The 20213-nt window shown below is 41.8% G+C and overlaps 1 protein-coding gene across 1 annotated transcript in view; it reads right to left on the bottom strand.

Moving 5' to 3' along the window:
* Positions 1-20213, bottom strand: part of LOC102435860 (zinc finger protein 383) — a 55492-nt gene that overhangs the window by 6269 nt on the left and 29010 nt on the right. The window lies entirely within an intron of this gene.

Genomic DNA, 20213 nt, shown 5'->3' with positions numbered 1-20213 from the left:
CAGAGGAACTGCTGCCAACTGAGGAGCAGCTGCTACCACAACCGCCCGAGGAGCAACCTCAGCCCGAGAAGCCACTGCCACCCAAGGAGCAGCCACTGAACGACTCAACATCTAGATATGGCTGTACGATAAAACATGGGTAGACAAAGAAACCCCCAAAGGAAAGAAAAGGAAGACTCGCCAGAAAAGCAGCTAAGTGATACAGAGGCATGCAACATGGCAGAAAAAGAATTCAGATTAAGGGTCCTAGAGTGCATAACCAGATGGAGGAAAAAATCAACAACTTATGCAAGAAGCAAGAAGAAACAGATGAAAAAATCAATAAATTATGTAAGAACCAAGAAGAAATGAAGAGTGATATAGCTGTAATAAAAAACACCATTGAAAGTTTACACAGTAGAAATGGAGAAGCGGAGGACCAAATTAGCGAATTAGAAAAAAGGGAAACAAAACACACCCAAACTGAACAGCAATTGGAGAAAAAAATTAAAAGACAGGAGGAGAGCCTAAGGGAGCTATGGGAGAACATGAAACGAAACAACATATGAATAATAGGGTTGCCGGAACAACAGAAAGAGGAACAAGGGTTAGAAAACCTATTTGAAGAAATAATATTAGAAAACTTCCCTGAGGTGGGGAAGAAAAAAATCACACAAGCACAGAGAGTCCCAAACAAGGTGAACCCGAAAAGACCCACACCAAGACACATCATAATTACCTTGGCAAATGTTCAGAACAAAGAATCTTAAAGGCTGCAAGAGAGAGATAGAAAGTTACATTCAAGGGATCTCCCATTAGATTATCGAATGATTTCTGAACAGAAACACATCAGGCAAGAAAAGAATGGACAGAAATTTACAAAGTAATGCAAAACAAGGACTGAATCCAAGAATACTCTATCCAGCAAGGCTATCATTCAAAATTGAAGGGGAAATAAGAAGCTTCACAGACAAAAAAAGGCTAAGGATTTAATCACCACCAAGCCAGCAATGCAAGAAATGCTAAAGGGACTGGTGTAAAAAGAAGAAATAAAAAGCTCAGAAAGAAAACAGCCACACAAAAAAGAAATGGCTACAAACAAGTACCTTTCAATAATAACTTTAAATGTAAATGAACTAAATGCTCCAACCAAAAGACATCGAGTGGCTGAATGGATAAAAAACCATGACCCAAAATATTTGCTGTCTACAAGAGACCCACCTCAGAATAAGGGACTCACACAGACTGAAAGTGAAGGGATGGAAAAATATCTTTCAGGCAAATGGAAATGAAAAAAAAGCTGGGGTAGCAATACTTATATTGGACAAAATAGACCTCAAAGTGAAGGCCATAAGAAGAGATAAGGAAGTCCACTTCATCATACTAAAGGGATCAATACAACAAGAAGATATAACCCTGATAAACATATATGCACCCAATGCAGGAGCACCCAAATACATAAAAATACTCCTGGAAGATATTAAAGGAGAGATCAACAACAATACAATCATAGTAGGGGACATTAATACACCACTGACAACACTGGATAAATCCTCTAAACAAACAATCAGCAAAGAAACAGCAATCCTAAATGACTCACTAGATCAGATGAACTTAATTGACATCTTCAGAACATTTCACCCCAAAGCCACGGAATATACATTCTTCTCAAGGGCTTATGGGACATATTAAAAAATAGACCGCATATGGGGTCACAAACAAAGTCTCCCCAAATTCAAGAAGAATGAAATCATACCAAGCATCTTCTCAGACCATGATGGCATAATATTAGAAGAAATAAACTACAATAAAAACAACCCAAAATCCTCAAACACTTGGAAGCTGAATAGCATGTTATTAAATATTGATTGGGTTACCAATGAGATCAACGAAGAAATTTAAAACATCCTGGAAACTAATGACAATGAAAACACAACAATCCAAAACCTATGGGACACAATGAAAGCAGTCCTGAGAGGGTAGTTTATAGCTCTACAGGCCTATCTCAAAAAACAAGAAAAAATGGTAGTAAATCATCTAACTCTACAACTCAAAGAATTAGAAAGAGAGCAACAAGAAAAGCCCAGAGTGAGCAGAAGGAAGGAGATAATAAAGATCAGAGCAGAAATAAATGACACAGAGACCAAAAAAACAATACATAAAATCAATGACAAAGAGCTGGTTCTTTGAAAGGATAAACAAGATTGATGAACCCCTAGGCAGGCTCACCAAGAAGCAAAGAGAGAGGACCCAAATAAACAAAATCAGAAATGATAGAGGCGAAATAACAACAGACCCCACAGAAATACAAATGATTGTTAAATAATACTATGGACAACTATACTCCAACAAACTAGACTACCTGGAAGAAATAGACATATTCCTAGAAAAATACAACATTCCAAAACTCAATCAGGAAGAATCTAAAAATCTCAATAGGCCAATAACTATGGAAGAAATTGAAGCAGTCATCAAAATCCTTCCAGCAAAAAAAGCCCAGGACCGGACGGCTTCAAGGGGAGTTTTACCAAACATTCAAGGAAGAACTAAAACTTATCCTCCTCAGACTACTACAAAAATTCAAGAGGAAGGAACACTTCCAAGCTCATTCTATGAAGCCAGGATCACCCTAATACCAAAACCAGGTAAAGACAACACAATGAAAGAGAATTACAGACCAATATCCCTCATGAACATAGATGCCAAAATCCTCAACAAAATCTTAGCAAATCAGATCCAGCAGTACATCAGAAAGATCATACACCATGACCAAGTAGGATTTATCCCAGGGATGCAAGGATGGGACAATATCAAAAAATCAATAAATGTGATACATCACATAAACAAAATGAAAGAAAAAAACCACATAGTCATATCAATTGATGCAGAAAAAGCATTTGACAAAATCCAACACCCATTTTTGATAAAAACTCTCAGCAAGGTGAGAATAGAAGGATCATACCTCAACATAATAAAAGTCATATATGACAAACCCACAGCCAACATCATACTCAATGGACAAAAACTAACACCATTTCCCCTAAGAACAGGAACATGACAGGGATGCCCCCTTCCGTTCGATATAGTACTGGAAGTATTAGCCATTGCAATTAGACAAGAAGAAGAAATAAAATGCATCCAAATTGGAAAAGAAGAAGTAAAACTGTCCTTATTTGCAGATGACATGATATTATACATACAAAACCCTAATGACTCCATCAAAAAACTATTAGACTTAACAAATGAATTCGGCAATGTAGCAGGATACAAAATTAACGCCAAGAAATCTATGGCATTTCTATACACCAATAGTGAACTTACAGAAAGAGAGTCTAAAAAACAATCCCATTTACCATCGCACCAAAAAAATTAAGCTACCTAGGAATAAACTTAACTAAGGAGGTAAAAGACCTCTACTCAGAAAACTACAGGACGTTGAAAAAAGAGACAGAGGAAGACATAAACAAATGGAAGAACATACCATGTTCATGGATTTGTAGAATCAACATCATTAAAATGTCCGTATTACCCAAAGCAATCTATACATTTCAACGCCATATTTCACAGGCCTACAACGAACTCTCCAAAAATTCATCTGGAATAAAAAAAGACCCTGAATAGCTGCAGCGATCCTGAGAAAGAACAAAGTAGGTGGGATCTCAATACCAGATATCAAGCTGTATTACAAAGCCACTATTCTCAAAACTGCCTAGTATTGGCACAAGAACAGACATATAGATCAATGGAATAGAATAGAGAGCCCAGAAATCAGCCCGAACCAATATGCTCAATTAATATTTGTCAAAGGAGGCAAGAACATACAATGGAGTCAAGATAGTCTCTTCAATAAATGGTGTTGGGAAAATTGGACAGATACATGCAAGAAAATGAAACTAGACCACCAACTTACACCATACACAAAAATAAACTCAAAATGGATAAAAGACTTAAATGTACAACGGGAAACCATAAAAATTCTAGAAGAATCCAAAGGCAACAAAATCTCAGACATCTGTCGAAGCAATTTCTTCACCGATACAGCTCCTAGGGCATTGGAAACTAAAGAGAAAGTAAACAAATGGGACTACATCAAAATAAAAAGCTTCTGCACAGCAAAAGAAACCATCAACAAAATAACAAGAAAACCCACTGCGTGGGAAAACATATTTGTCAATGTTATATGTGATAAGGGCCTAATCTCCAAAATTTATAGGGAACTCATACAACTTAACAAAAGGAAGATAAACAATCCAATAAAAAAATAGGCAAAGGACCTAAATAGACACCTTTCAAAAAAGGATATTCAGAAAGCCAAGAGACATATGAAAACATGCTCAAAGTCACTAATCATCCAAGAGATGCAAATCAAAACAACAATGAGGTACCATCTCACACCTGTCAGAATATCTATCATCAACAAATCCACAAACGACAAGTGCTGGAGAGGATGTGGAGAAAAAGGAATACTCGTGCACTGCTGGTGGGAATGCAGACTGGTGCAGCCACTATGGAAGACAGTATGGAGTTTCCTCAAAAAGTTAAGAATGGAACTCCCATTTGACCCAATGATTCCACTTCTAGGAATATATCCCAAGAAAACAGAAACACCAATCAGAAATGATATATGCACCCCTATGTTCATAGCAGCACAATTCACCATAGCTAAGATCTGGAAACAGCCTAAGTGTCCATCAGTAGATGAATGGATTAGAGAACTGTGGTATATCTACACAATGGAATACTATGCTGTCGTAAAAAAGAAGGAACTCTTACCATTTGCAACGGCATGGATGCAACTGGAGAGCATTATGCTAAGTGAAATAAGCCAGTCAATGAAGGAAAAACACCACATGATCTCATTCACTCATGGATAATAAGGACCATTATAAACTTATGAACAAAAATAGATACAGAGACAGAGCTGCCTCGAACAGACTGTCAAACTACAGTGGAAGGCCGGGAAGGGTTGAGGGGCGGGCGGGGGGGGGGGGCGGTAAGAGATCAACCGAAGGACTATGCATATAAGCATAACCAATGGACACAAGACACTGCGGGGTAGGGGAGGCCGGGGGATTGTTAAGGGTGGGGGAAAAAAGGAGACATATGTAATACTCTTTGTAATACTTTAAGCAATAAAACAATAAAAAATAAAAAAATAAAAAGAAACACTTCAGACTTTTGCACTTATAATGTGGGATAAAGCAAACAAGCAATTATACTAGTGTCATTGAGAACCAGAATCTTTGTATCTCAGAAACAGAAGTAAGAGTAATACGTTAAAAAAACAAACAAATGACATCAAAATTACAACAAAACTACAGAATAACCATCATTCAGAACTGTCTGAAACCTAGTAGGATGGAAATCCTACAACTAGGGACTTAAAGAAAAAGCCATATTGAGACTTGTAGGAGAGTCAGAGATCAGTAACGGGCTGGTCCCACAACCACATATGGTGAATACAAATCAGGAGAGTTATCTCAGCTGCAGAGGATCCTCCTAAAAAGTAAGGGATCCCAGACTCACATAGGCCCCCCAGCCCAGGGTCCCAGTGCCAGGAAGAGAACTCCCCATAACTCTGGCTGTAAAAAACAGTCCGGTTTGAGGCTGCATGAGAAGGATGGCTGTTGGAGTCCCAGGCAGTTCCTCTTAAAGGGCCCATGCACAGACTTACTGGAACTCACTCCCTCTGAGTTCCAGCGCTGGGGCAGCAGCTGCAAAGAGGCACCAAGGACAAATAGGGAGGAACTAAGTTGTCTGGCATCAGGTGCAATAGGTGGGGGGCAGCTTTCTGCCAGACAAAAGTGCTGGCAGACTCTATTGCTTATTTGTTGAGCCCTCCCCCCAAAAAGCAGGCAGATGGGTGCCATATCCGAGTCTCCATCAACCTGGCTCACATTTATTCACCTTGCTCTAGTGATGCCCGAAGACCATGCCCCACCCAACTTGTGGGCACACGCAAGTTGTTACCAGTGGTTTTTACATAGAAATGGCCTGTCTTGGCTCATGCTTCAAACTTTCCTAAAATCTCTCAAATGAGCAGCATCTGACCTCAGCATTCTCTGTACCTCTTGCTAAGTGGCCCAGGCATAGCACTAGCAGCAGCTGGCCTTGGTTCATAGCATGGCCTCACGTGGGCACTTCCAAACTCAGCACAAGTAGCAGCCACCTACATATTGCTTTGTAGCTCATTCTAGATGGCCCCAGACAGAACACAGGCAATAGCCAATCTTGATCTGGACTTACAGGGAGGCCCAGAACTAGAGTACCCAGTGGACAGCTTCAGACCACATTGAAGCACCACCCAATCACCTCCAGAAGGGTCACATTCAAGGGGCAGACTCAGGAGGCACCAGAGCCCCACTGAAGTAAGTCTTCCTCTGTGCCGGGCCCCTGCACAGCTGATCCTCCAAGAAGGTCAGTGCTTATTGCCAATGCTTGCAGCCAATTGGCCTGGGGGTAAATCCCTCCCAATGATGTGCCAACAGCAATCAGGCTCAACTACAACATGAGGGTGTACACAGCCCACATGGAGAGGGGCACACCTGGAGTGCCCAGCTTCGGTGACAGGAGAGGCTGTGCTACTTGAACCCTATAGAGCAGTGGTTCTCAACCTTCCTAATGCTGTGACCCTTTAATACAGTTCCTCATGTTGTGGTGAACCCCAACCATAAAATTATTTTTGTTGCTACTTCATAACTATAATTTTGCTACTGTAAACAATATGTAATTATATATGTGTTTTCCGATGGTCTTAGGCAACCCCTGTGAAAGGGTCGTTTGACCCCCAAAGAGTTCGTGACCCACAGTTTGAGAACCGCTGCTATAGAGTATCTACTACGTTAGTCCACTCTACCAAGCCCAGGAGACACAATAGCTCTACCTAACACATAGAAACAAACACAGGGAGGCTGCCAAGATGAGGAGTCAAAGAAACATGTCCCAAATGAAAGAATAGAATAGAATTCCAGAAAAAGAACTAAACAAAACGGAGACAAGAAATCTAGATATAGAGTTCAAAAAACTGGTTATAAGGATGCTCAATGAACTTAGGGAGAACTTCAAAACTGTAAAAAAGAACCAAACAGAAATGAAGGATACACTAATGTAAATGAATAGTTTATGTACAAAACTTTTTAAATTTTGTATTATTTTGAAACTTTGCTTCTTTGGGGTTGGGGCACACTGGCCACCCTGTCTGGCTGTGAGAGCTTGTTACAGTCTGGGCTGGCAGTGTGCTGATCTTTAAGTTTCTTTCCCTACCTAATGCCTCATTTTTAGTGAGGTTTCTGTGAGGTCTGTAAGGTGCACATCCTGTAGCTTATTGGCTTAAAATGTACTCTCCTTTGGTGTGGTCCCTTTGGGGGCCAATTGGGAGAAAGAGAAACCAATAGTGCAACTGTTTTGATACTGAAAATTGTGTATCCTTTTAAAATAAAGAACCAGTCCCTCCAAAAAAAATTTAAAAATGATAAAAATTTGTAACAACATGGATGGATCTAGAGCAGCAGTCGCCAACCTTTCGGATCTCACAGACCACCAGTGGTCCGCGGACCACCTGTTGGTGACTGCTGCTCCAAAGGTTTCCTTAAACCAGTGGTCACCAACCTTTCGGACCTCACGAACCACCTGATCTAGAGTATTATGCTAAGTGATATAAGTCAGGCAGAGAAAGACAATACGGGTTTCACTTATAGTATATGGACTCTAAAAACAAAGAAAGCAAAAACAGATTCACATAAACAGAGACCAAAAGAATGGTTACCAGAAAGGAGGAGGCAGGGAAATGGTTGAAAAATAGAAAGGAAATACAGTCAATAACATTGTGATACGTTTACATGGTGACAGATAATTACTAGAATTATGATAAGGTATAAAAATGGTAAGGTAGAAAAATGTTGATTCACTATATTGTACACATGAAACGAATATAACCAAAAAAATATTGTTTACCAACTATACTTAAGTTTTTAAAAGTCCTAGACGAGGGGTGGGCAACCTTTTTGTGAGTGCGTGCCAAAACCAGCAAAATCTCTGACTCAAAATTCTTCTGCATGCCAACCCTATATGATGATGAAAAATACATTTATTTTTTAACATATACATGTACACTGATAGTCCGACAGAAAATTTTATGACTCCGTTTGATATTATCAGTGCGACTTTTGCTGCTGCATCACTGATGACAGAGATTTTACATCAGGTTTATATTTCGTGGTTTTCAGAGATATGCACGAGCTACTACTTTCATTCGTCAGGCTACTCCTATTATGAGACTTAACAAAATTCATCACTGAGAACAAAGATTCACAAGCATATGTGGATGAAAACATGGAGAGTAACACTGTTGCAAAGTTTTTTAAACAGAATAAATTTTCTGGAATGGCATTCTAAGTCCTCAACAGTTCGTTTTCGAGACTTCTCTCTGGTAATCCTGTCTCTAATCGCTTTTTTTCAATGTTTTCCAAGTCAACTCTAAGGTCAATAAATTTCTGTTTCCCAATTGAGCTACTCTGAAATTCAATCAACTGCATTTCAAAGTCAGCCATGTCTATCCATGAAAACATTTGTAAGTTTAGTTCCTCCAGTTTTTATGCTGTCTGGAAAACTCATGAATTTTGCTGTCTCTTCCAGTTCTCTGAATTTCGCAAATCTTGAGAAGAATTGCTCAATAGTTGACTCGATGATGTTTAAAAACAGCTTTTGAAGGCATTGACAGTCTGTTCTGTCATCTTTTGGGAGGTCTTTGATGTGCCTCTTGAGGTTTGGGAAATATCTAAATCTCTCACCATCTACATCCCTCTTAAAGACTTCCAGTTTCTTTTCAAAAGCCTTTATGTAACCAAACATAACATCAAGTGTCTTGCCAGTTCCTTGTAATTTAACATTTAAGTCATTCAAATGTTCACAAAAATTGTAAATGGAAGATTATAAAAGAGGGTTTCGCGTGCCAGCAAAAGTTACTGGTGGGCCATGTTTGGCACGCGTGTCACGGGTTGCCCACCCCTGGCCTAGACAGTAGCAATGAACAATATAAATGAAAAGAACCAGGGCTCTTTTGGAAAAGAGATAATTTCAGGATTCAGTCAAAAATTAAAAGATGAGTTTAAATATTCTGTTATGTCAGAAATCAAGAGAGCTATCAAAAACTATTAGAATCAGGAAGACTCCAAGATAGCTGCAGCAGCTGGAAGCTGTGTCCACTTATTCCCTGCCCCAAACAAGATTTGCAGCTAAATTACAGAGCAGTCAACTTAAAAAACCAATTGAAGTATAGCTGATCTGAAATATTCTAACCAAGGAGCATAGAAGAAGCCAGATAGAGACTGGTAAGAGAAGTGGAGACACAGAACTAGAGAGCCCCCTCACACAGGTGCAGAGGCTGAGAAGTTGGGGGGATACCACAGCTTCAAAACTCCCTACCTACGGATCTCCATGCAGGGATCCTCAACTCAGAGCAAAAATGATGGGAATGGGATGCCACATAGCAGTGGACAGTGGGAATCAGTGGAGATTCTGTCTGCCTGGGAGGTTCAAACACTACCATACTGAGGAAGGAACAATCCCAACGTTGCAGCACCAGCCTTGGGAGTTCACTCTGGATTCTGATTGCTGGAGAGGCTACACTGCCGTACTCAGGTCCTGCAGAGGGGTCTGCTGGCTACACCCAGCAGTGACTTCGAGGGTCCCTCTATTCTCTGAAAAGACTTAGGCTACAAGTCAGTGACTATAGTGTGTGGCTTAGGAGAGAGAAATGGTCACTCCTACCTCTAGCACAGAGTCGTCAACCCTCCCACAAAACTGCTGCTTGGCCTGCCTCTCCCTGCTGGCTTTGGGGAAATGGGGGAGCTGGACATTCAGCCCTTTCTGCTGAGTTAGGAGCCCAAGAAGAGCTTGTAATTTTGACCCCATCCTGCTGAGAGAGATCAGAGTGCCATGCAAGGCTAATTTTTGGCCCTCTCCTGCTTGGTTTGGTGGCACAAGGGTGATGATGAGCTGTGTAGAGCTGGGATTTTTGGACTGTGTCTCCAGGGGAGGCTTCTGTCTGGGAGCCAGATGGGCAAGTGCTATGCTCTGTAGCTATACTGTTGTAAAGCAAATCTGAGCTCCCTTAAATTAGGAGCCTGCATTGTCCTGGGAAGGAAAGGGGGCTCCCCTTCTATAGGTAGTGTGCACTATCCCCAATGGAAGACTGTTTGGATAAGCCCTGAAAAGTCTCCAGTACCCCTGCTAGGCACTGTTACATGGGGAAAATGAGAGTGGCCCAAAGTGTGAGACCTCTATGGGTAGTATTTGGGATGAGGACAAAGTGCTTAAACTCCTCCTGCAGGTTGGGCCAGCTTCATCCTCAATGGGAGACTCTTTCAATTTATGCCCCTAATCCCCAGAGTGGCTGAACTTGCTACTGCAGAAGAACAGCTGGCTGCACCCAACCTGAACTTGCAGCAAGCCCCGCTAGGGATAACTAGAGTTGGAGACAGAGGGGTTAACTATGAAGCAGGAACTAATTTCCCCTCATTGAGTGCCTGACTGTGTGATCACAAGGCAACCTAGGAAGGGAGGTAGAGTCGCTGACATGTGGAGGTGAACCTCAGAGTGCTGGAGGCTAAGACCAGCAGGTCATAATAAATGCGAAAAGTCCTCAAAAGGCTGATAGGACTTTGATATTCAGCAGGGCTGAAAATTTGCATATTATTACCTGCTGCTGGCTGAACAGCTGAAGGCAATTCCCCTAACCTGATAATCTTTTACTGTTTACCAAACCTTACCTTTGATATGTGTGTTTGCTTTGCTAAAGGGCAAAATGTGTGAATAAAAGCCATGGGTCTGGACAATCAGAAAGCCCACTTCACTAGAGGGTGAGGCCTCCGCCTGGCTTTCCCATATGCCTTCCAAATTTATATATCTTGTCTAGTCTCTTCATTTATGTCGTAGCCCTTTCTCCAAATTCCTGAACCCTTGCTGCGAAAAGACTGCAGCATCAGAGAGTCCTTTCACAGATCTGCCCCAACTTCTAAGCTTAAAGACAATCCTTTTATACAGATGTACCTCTCCCACACACACTCAGGTCCAGTAGACACCGACACAAACAGTGAAAAGCATGGTAACAACAGACAGATAGCCCAAGGCCAGCTACATACAGACATCTGACAGCAACCTGCACTTGAACATGGTGATTGAGGTTTATCCCTATAGTCACCCAGCCTAAAGGGTTAACTCCAGGCAAAAAAGGACCAGCTACAACAGGGGGTGCACATAACCTGTAAGAAACATTCCTGGAGCACAGAGCTCAGGTGATTGGAAAGACTGTGCCACTGAGCCCAACAAGATTTCTTGAGACTGCACTTTTCCAACACTTACACACATGGTCAGGGTTGAGCCTTACAGTCAGTCAGCCTGAGGGTACTACCCAAGAATGGGCAAACAGCAAAAAAGACCCAATTACAACAGGACGCACATAACCCACACAAGGTACATTCTTAGAGCACCCAGCTCAGGAGATCAAGGTGACTGCACCACTTCATCCCACAAGACACCTACTACATCTGGCCAACCTGAACACTATGAGTCATAGCAGATCTATCTAATACATAGGGGGAAAAACAAAAACACAGAGACCAAAATGGGGAGAAAAAGAAGCAGGACCCAAATGAAAGAATAGAAGAGCTATCCAAAAAAAAGAGCTAAATGATATGGAGGCAAGCAAATTATCAGATACAGAGCTAAAAGTACGTTATAAGGTAGCTCAAGGAACTTACTGAGAACTACAACAGCATGAAAAAGAACATAGAAACCATGGAAAATATCCATGAAGAATGAAGAATGGCATCAAGACTACTATACTACAAGGAATAAAAAGTAGGTTAGATGAAGTAGTGTATCAAATCAGCAATATGGAAGACTAGGAAGAAAAAATACTCAATAAGAGCAGAAAAAAAATTTAGAAGCTTGAGGATAGCTTAAGGATACTTTGGAACAACATGAAACGTAAAAACATCACACCATAGGGGTACCGGAAGGATAAGGAAGTGAGTTAGGGGTCAGCCTGTGGACTGAAGGGTCCCAGGTTCAATTCTGGTCAAGTGCATATATCTTGGTTGCAGGTTCAATCCCCAGTCTTGGTCAGGGTGTGTGTGGGAGGCAACCAATCTCTCGGTCTCTCCCCCTCCCTTCCACTCTCTCTAAAAATCAATGGAAAAAATATCTTTAGGTGAGGATTAAAAAAAGAAGAAAGTGAGCAAGGGATAGAGAACCTGTTTGAAGAAATAATGACAGAAAACTTCCCTAACCTGGTGAAGGAAAAAATTCACAAAAGTTCAGGAAGCACAGAGAATCCCAATCAACATGAACCCAAAGAGACACACACCAAGACAAATCATAATTAAATAGAAAAAGATTAAAGACAAAGAGAGAATCTTAAAGAGAGACAGTCAGTTACTTACAAGGAAGTTCCAATAAGGCTGTCAGCTGATTTCTCAACAGAAACACTTCGGGCCAGGAGGGATTATCATAAAATATTCAAAGCAATAAATGACTACTCTATCTGGCTAGGCTATCATTTAAATGGAAGGAGAAATAAAGAGCTTCTCAGACTGCACAAGGCTAAAGGAGTTCATTACCACCCAACCATCACTGCAAGAAATGTTAAAGGTTCAAACCAGTTGCTTTTAAAAAAAATAAGAAATAGAGAAACATAGGTATAAAGAAAAAAGTGCAATAAATAAGTACCTATCAATAATGATCTCAAATGTAAATGGATCAAATGCTCCATTCAAAAGACATAAGGTATTTGAATGGATAAAAAACATAACCCATATATATGACCTATATCTATGAGAGACTCATCTCAGAACAAAAGATTCACATAGGCTGAAAGTGAATGGATGGAAAAAATATACCATGCAAATAGAAATGAAATAAAAACTGTGGCAGCAATACTTATCTACACTAATAAAAGAGAAACATGGTAATTAGCGTACGACCGCTACCCTTTTCATTGGCTAATCAGTGAGTATATGCAAATTAACTGTCAGCCAAGATGGCGGCCGGCAACCAGGCACTGAAGCGAGCATGAGGCTTGCTTGCTGCGAACTCCAACATTCCCCGCCTCACTTGCCGGCCTCTCAGCTGCAACTCTAAGCAACTATGTACTATGTTGCAAATAAGAAGCTAAACAAAACCCCAGAAATCAGTCAGACTGAAAGCCAGGCGGACCGAAACTTTGTATCGATGTTTTCAGCAGCGAGGCCTCAGAGCTAAAGCTGGCCCAGAATAAAAAAAAAGAAAAGAAAAGAAAACAAGGAGCGGTTGGGAGCTTCAATCACTCGCCACCCGGAAAACAGCCCTCAGCCCCTCACCCAGACTGGCCAGGCACCCCAGTGGGGACCCCCACCCTGATCCAGGATACCCTTCAGGGCAAACCAGCCAGCCCCCACCCATGCACCAGGCCTCTATTCTATATAGTAAAAGGACAATATGCCTCCCAGCACCGGGATCGGCAGAGCAGTGAGGCTCCCAGCACCGGGATCAGCGTGACGGGGGCAGCGCCCAAACCCCCTGATCAGCCCTGCTCTGTGTGTGACAGGGGGCGGGGCCACAACCTCCCTATCTGCCCTGCTCTGTTCGTGACAGGGGAAGGCGCCCCAACCCCCTGATCAGCCCTGCTCTGTGCCTGATAGGGGGGAGCTCCCCAATCCCCTGATTGCCCTGCGGCTCTGTGTTTGACAGGGTGCAGCACACCAACCCCCTGATCGGCCCTGCTCTGTGTGTGACAGGGTGCAGCGCCCCAACCCCCCCCCCACGGGCCCTGCTCTGTGTGTGACAGGATAGAGCCATAACCTCCCCATTGGCCCTGCCCTGAGTGTGACAGGGTGCAGCGCCCCAACCCCCAGATCCGCCCTGCTCTGTGTGTGACAGGGGGCGGTGCCCCAGCTCCCCTATCGGCCCTACTCTGTGAGTGACAGGGGGGAGCTCCTCAATCCCCTGATGGGCCCTGCTCTGTGCGTGACAGGGTACAGAGCCCCAACCCCCCTGATGGGCCCTGCTCTGTGCGTGACAGGGTACAGAGCCCCAACCCCCCTGATGGGCCCTGCTCTGTGAGTGACAGGGGACAGCACCCCAACCCCCTGATCAGCCCTGCTCTGTGAGTGACAGGGGGCAGTGCCCCAACCGCCCGATCAGCCCTGCTCTGTGCGTGACAGGGGGTGGCGCCACAACCTCCCCATCGACCCTGCCTTGAGTGTGACAGGGGGCGGTGCCCCAACCCCCCAATCGGCCCTACCTTGAGCGTGACTGAGGGTGGCATCGCAACCTCCCTATCCGCCCTGCTCTGTGCATGACAGGGCGGCGCCCCAACTCCCCAATCGGCCCTGCTCTGAGCCTGACCAGGGGCTGCACTTAGGGATTGGGCCTGCCCTCTGCCACCCAGGAGCAGGCCAGGAGGGATTATCATAAAATATTCGACCTGCTGAGCTCCCCAATCCCCTGATTGCTCTGCGGCTCTGTGTTTGACAGGGTGCAGCACACCAACCCCCTGATCGGCCCTGCTCTGTGTGTGACAGGGTGCAGAGCCGCGCAGGCCGGGTTGGGGGACCCCCTTCACCCCGCCCCCCGAGAACACAAATTTTTGTGCACCGGGCCTCTAGTATATGATAAACTAGACTTCAAAACACAGGCCATAACAAGAGACAAAGAATACAGGTAATACTAAAGGGACTGACCCAACAAGAGGATATAACCCTTATAAGCACATATTCACCAAATATAGGAACACCTAAATATATAAAATAATTTTTTAAAATATATTTTTATTGATTTGAGAGAGGAAGGGAGAGGGAGAGAGAGATGGAAACATCAATGATGAGAGAGTATCATTGATTGGCTGCCTCCTGCCCGCCCCCACCGGGGATGTGCCCCTGAATGGAATCGAACCTGGGACCTTTCAGTCCCCAGGCTGACGCTCTATCCACTGAGCCAAACCAGCCAGGGCTATAAAATAATTTTTGATGGACATTAATAGAGAGATCAACAGCAATATAGTCCTATTATGAGAATTTAATACCCCTGTCTTCACAGGATAGATCTTACTGAAAAAAATAATAATAAAGTCAACAATGAAACAGTGACCTTAAATGACACCCTAAATCAGTGGATATAATTGATATTTACATAACATTTAATCCCGGAGAGGAGACCAAGATGGCAGCATAGGTAAACACCAGAGACTGCTGTCGCAAACAACCACTTCAAAAATACAACTAAAAGACGGAACGGACATCACCCAGAACCACAGGAAGGCTGGCTGAGGAGAGACTCTTCAACTAGAAGGAAAGACAACAGCATACCGAGGCTCAGAGGAGGCGCAGTGTGGAAAATATAAAGGTGCGGAGGTGTGCGCGCAAAGCGGGATGGTGGCTGAGGGCGCGGTTGTTGTTTTCAATCAGGAGGGAGTCTCAGACTCTGAGCTCCAGATCCGGGCGAGTCTCTAGGGACTCAGACTCAAACGGGAGAAGCGGGATTGTCTGGCATCAGTTGGAACGTGAGGGCAGCTTTCTCTCCGAGGTTTGCAGCAGGTTGCTGGGGTTCTGAGAAGCAGAGCCTCTGGGAGCGGGACTGAGAGCAGCCATAACTGCTCCCTCCGCCCGCCCTGTTGATCCCGCCCCGCCCAAGCCCTGCACAGAGCCATTTGCCGGATCGCCTCAGGCAAAGGCTAGATTAGCACCTCTCCAGAGGACAGAAGTTTTCCCGTGGCAGACACAGCTGATTCTCACAGCCAGTCGGCCTGGTGGTCAAATCCCTCTAGTATTAACTACAACAATCAAGGCTTAACTAGAACAAGACTGCGCACAAAGACCACAAGGGGGTGCACCAAGAAAGCATAAAAAATGCGGAGACAAAAAAACATGACAGAAATGGAGGATATAGAGCTAAAAAACGCAATTTTGAGGGCTTGCAATAATGTGCTAGGAGCTGCCAATAAACTTGATGAGAGCCTCAGGAACACTAATGAGACCCTCGATGCTATGATAAAGAACCAACTAGAAATTAAGCATACACGGACTGAAATAAAGAATATTATACAGACACCCAATAGCAGACCAGAGGAGTGCAAGAATCAAGTCAAAGATTTGAAATGCGAAGAAGCAAAAAACACCCAACCGGAATAGGAAAATGAAAAAAGAATCCAAAAATACGAAGATAGTGTAAGGAGCCTCTGGGACAGCTTCAAGCGTACAAACATCAGAATTATAGGGGTGCCAGAAGATGAGAGAGAGCAAGATATTGAAAACCTATTTGAAGAAATAATGGCAGAAAACTTCCCCAACCTGGTGAAAGAAATGGACTTACAGGTCCAAGAAGCGCAGAGAACCCCAAACAAAAGGAATCCAAAGAGGACCACACCAAGACACATCATCATTAAAATGCCAAGAGCAAAAGACAAAGAGAGAATCTTAAAAGCAGCAAGAGAAAGAGACTCAATTACCTACAAGGGAATACCCATACGACTCTCAGCTGATTTCTCAACAGAAACTTTGCAGGCCAGAAGGGAATGGCAAGAAATATTCAAAGTGATGAATACCAAGAACCTACAACCAAGATTACTTTATCCAGCAAAGCTATCATTCAGAATTGAAGGTCAGATAAAGAGCTTCACATATAAGGAAAAGCTAAAGGAGTTCATCACCACTAAACCAGTATTATATGAAATGCTGAACGGTATCCTTTAAAAAGAGGAAGAAGAAAAAGGTAAAGATACAAATTGTGAACAACAAACATGCATCTATCAACAAGTGAATCTAAGAATCAAGTGAATAAATAATCTGATGTACAGAATGAACTGGTGATTACAATGAATCAGGGACATAGAAGGGGAATGGACTGACTATTCTTGGGGGGGAAATGGGAATGGGAGATGCGGGAAGAGACTGGACAAAAATCGTGCACCTATGGATGAGGACAGTGCGTGGGGAGTGAGGGCGGAGGGTGGGGCGGGAACTGGGAGGAGGGGAGTTATGGGGGGAAAAAAAGAGGAACAAATGTAATCTGAACAATAAAGATTTAATAAAAAATAAAAATAAAAAATAAAAAAAAAGAAAAAGAAAAAACAAAACAAAACAAAACAAAAAAAACATTTAATCCCAAAGAAGCAGAATATATATTCTTCTCAAGTGTGCAATGACATCCTCAAAGATAGACCACATGTTAGGACACAAAATAAGTCTTAACAAATTCAAGGAGCTTTGAATCATGTCAAACATTCTCCTGGATCACAATGACATAAAACTAGAAATCAACTATAATAATAATAAAAACACTCAAAAAACACTTACACACATGGAGGTTAAACAATAAATGGGTTACCAATGAAATCAAGGAAGAAATAAAAAAGTACCTGGAAACAAATTAAAGTGAACACTCAACAACCCATAACCAATGGGACAACATGAAAGTCCTGAGAAGAAAGTTCATAGCATTACAGAACTACCTCAAGAGGCAAAAAAACAAACAAACAAACAAAAACCCAAAACCTCAAATAAACAATCTAACACTGTACCTAAAGAACAGCAAGAAAAGCCCAGATAAGTAAAGGGGGGAAGAAGGGAATAATAAAGATAAAAGAATAAATAAATGACATAGAAACTAAAAAAAACAACCCAATATTAAAGATCAATGAGACCAATAGCTGGTTTTTTGAAAACATAAACAAGGCCGAAACCGTGGATGGAGCGTCAGCCTGCGGACTGAAGGGTCCCAGGTTCGATTCCGGTCAAGGGCATGTACCTTGGTTGCGGGCACATCCCCAGTAGGAGATGTGCAGGAGGCAGCTGATGGATGTTTCTCTCTCGTCGATGTTCCTAACTCTCTATCTCTCTCCCTTCCTCTCTGTAAAAAAATCAATAAAATATATTTTTAAAAAAAAGAAAACATAAACAAGATTGATGAATCTTTAACCAGACTCATCTAGAAAAAAAAGAGAACGAACCCAAATAAATGAAATCAGAAATGAAAAAGAAGAAGTAACAACTGACATCACAGAAATACAAAGGATTATAATAATATCTATGAACAATTAAACTACAGTCATACCTCGGTTCTCAAACGTCTCCATCTTGAACAAGTCACTTCTCAACCTGACAACCTGTATGATCAGTCACATGTCTCTCAGGTTCAAACAAAGGAGAGAATGAGTCCACTGTTCACATTTCAAGAAATTGTGCTGTGAATATTTTTGTGATTTTTTTTTGCTTTTGTTGCTGCTTATTATTATTATTATTAAATTTTCATTTTTACCGTGCATTTCATTTCCTTTATGTTACATTTTCATTTACATTCCATGTTCTTTTTTTTGTTTTTAAAGTGTTTACTTATAGATTACACAGTACATTAATTATGTACTGTGTATAAGAAAGTTTAACCCTAGCCAATTTGGCTCAGTGCATAGAGCATCGGCCTGCAGATTGAAGGATTCCAGGTTTGATTCGGGTCAAGGGCATGTACCTTGGTTGCAACCAATTGATGTATCTCTCTCACATCATTGTTTCTCTCTCTCTCTGTCTCTCCCTCCCTTCCACTCTCTCTAGAAATCAATGGAAAAATATCCTTGGGTGAGAATTAAAAAAAAAAAGGTTAAAACGGAATTACTGGGGGTCTGGAACAAATAAATTCAATTTACATTATTTCTAATGGGAGAAACTGCTTTGGTTTTTGGAACAAATTGAGTTTGGAACAAATTGAGTTTGAGAACTGAGGTTCCACTGCATATGCCAACAAATTGTACAGCTTGGGTGAAATGAACAAATGCCTAGAAACATACACACACTTTTCCAAAAGTGAATCAGAAAGAGTCAGAAAACCTGAATAGACTGATAACAACTAATGCTATGAAAGCAGTAATAATAAAATAAAAAAAAACTTACAGCAAACAAAAATCCTGGACCAGATGGCTTCACAGGTGAGTTTTACCAAACATTCAATGAAGAACTAATACCTATCCCCTTCAAACTATTCTAAAAAATTCAAGAGGGACGATGACTGACAAGCTCTTTTTATTAAGCCAGCATTATCGCAGGTCCATAACTAGATAAGGACACTGCAAACAATAACAATTATAGGCCAATATCCAGTATGAACATAGATGCTAAAATCTTTAACAACATATTAACAATATATTAAAAATATCATACACCATGACCAAATGGGATCTATTCTGGAGTTTCAAGGCTGGTTCAATATTCCAAGTCAATAAATGTGATACATTACATAAACAAAATGAAAGATAAAAATCACATGGTCATATCAATAGATGCAGAAAAAGCATTCAATAAAATCCAGCATGCATTTATAATAAACACTTTCAGAAAAATAAAGAAATAGGAATAAAGAAATTATATCTTAACAAAATAAGGTATATTAAAAAGCATAAAATGAATAGATTAATATAAGGAGTTCTGAAATCTTTATGGTGTTGAGTCTTGCTTTCTTAGAACACAGAATGACTTTCTATTTACTCAAGTCAATGTTTGTGTCCTTCAGGAATATTTCTTATATATCATGCATAATTCTTATTCAGATTATTCCTAGGTGTCCTCTACTACTTTAAATGGGGTCTTTTCCTGGACCCCACCAGAGCTCCTGCTACCAGCCATGGAAATTGTTGCAGAAAAGGTTTACTGAAGATCAAATAACAACAGATCCCAACACAGCAGCAGTGTAGGTGGAAGCTACACTCACTTGCTCTCAGCCCCAAACCTGATTTATGGCTAAATTATGGAGCAATCAAGCTAAATAAAGAAGGCTAGCTGAATTGAATACTATAACCAAAGAATCACAGCAGAAGCCACATAAAGATGGTAAAAAGGGCAGAGATACAGAAAGGGCTAGCCCCCAAAACCAGGTGCAGTGGCTGAGAAGCCGGAGGGATATTGTGGCTACAAAACTCCATTTCCCCAGGAGTGTGGGGTTTCAACCCAGAGCAACAGAGACAGGAAGAAGAGCCCACATCATGTGGTGGTGGAGTCAGTGCAGATACAGGCCACTTGGGAGACTTGGACCTCACTCTTCCATTATGATAAAAACTCTCAATAAAGTGGGAATAGAGAGATCATACCTCAACATAATAAAGGCCATATATGACAAACATCGTACTCAGTGGCAAAAACTAAAAGCATTTTCCTGAAGATCAGGAACAAGACAGAGATGTTTACTTTCACCACTTTTATTCAACACTAGAAGCA

This window comes from Myotis lucifugus, unplaced genomic scaffold (genome assembly GCF_000147115.1).
Source record: "Myotis lucifugus unplaced genomic scaffold, Myoluc2.0 scaffold_185, whole genome shotgun sequence".
Taxonomy (NCBI): domain Eukaryota; kingdom Metazoa; phylum Chordata; class Mammalia; order Chiroptera; family Vespertilionidae; genus Myotis; species Myotis lucifugus.
The sequence above is the reverse complement of the archived record's forward strand: the minus strand, read 5'-3'. Positions and strand labels throughout refer to the sequence as shown.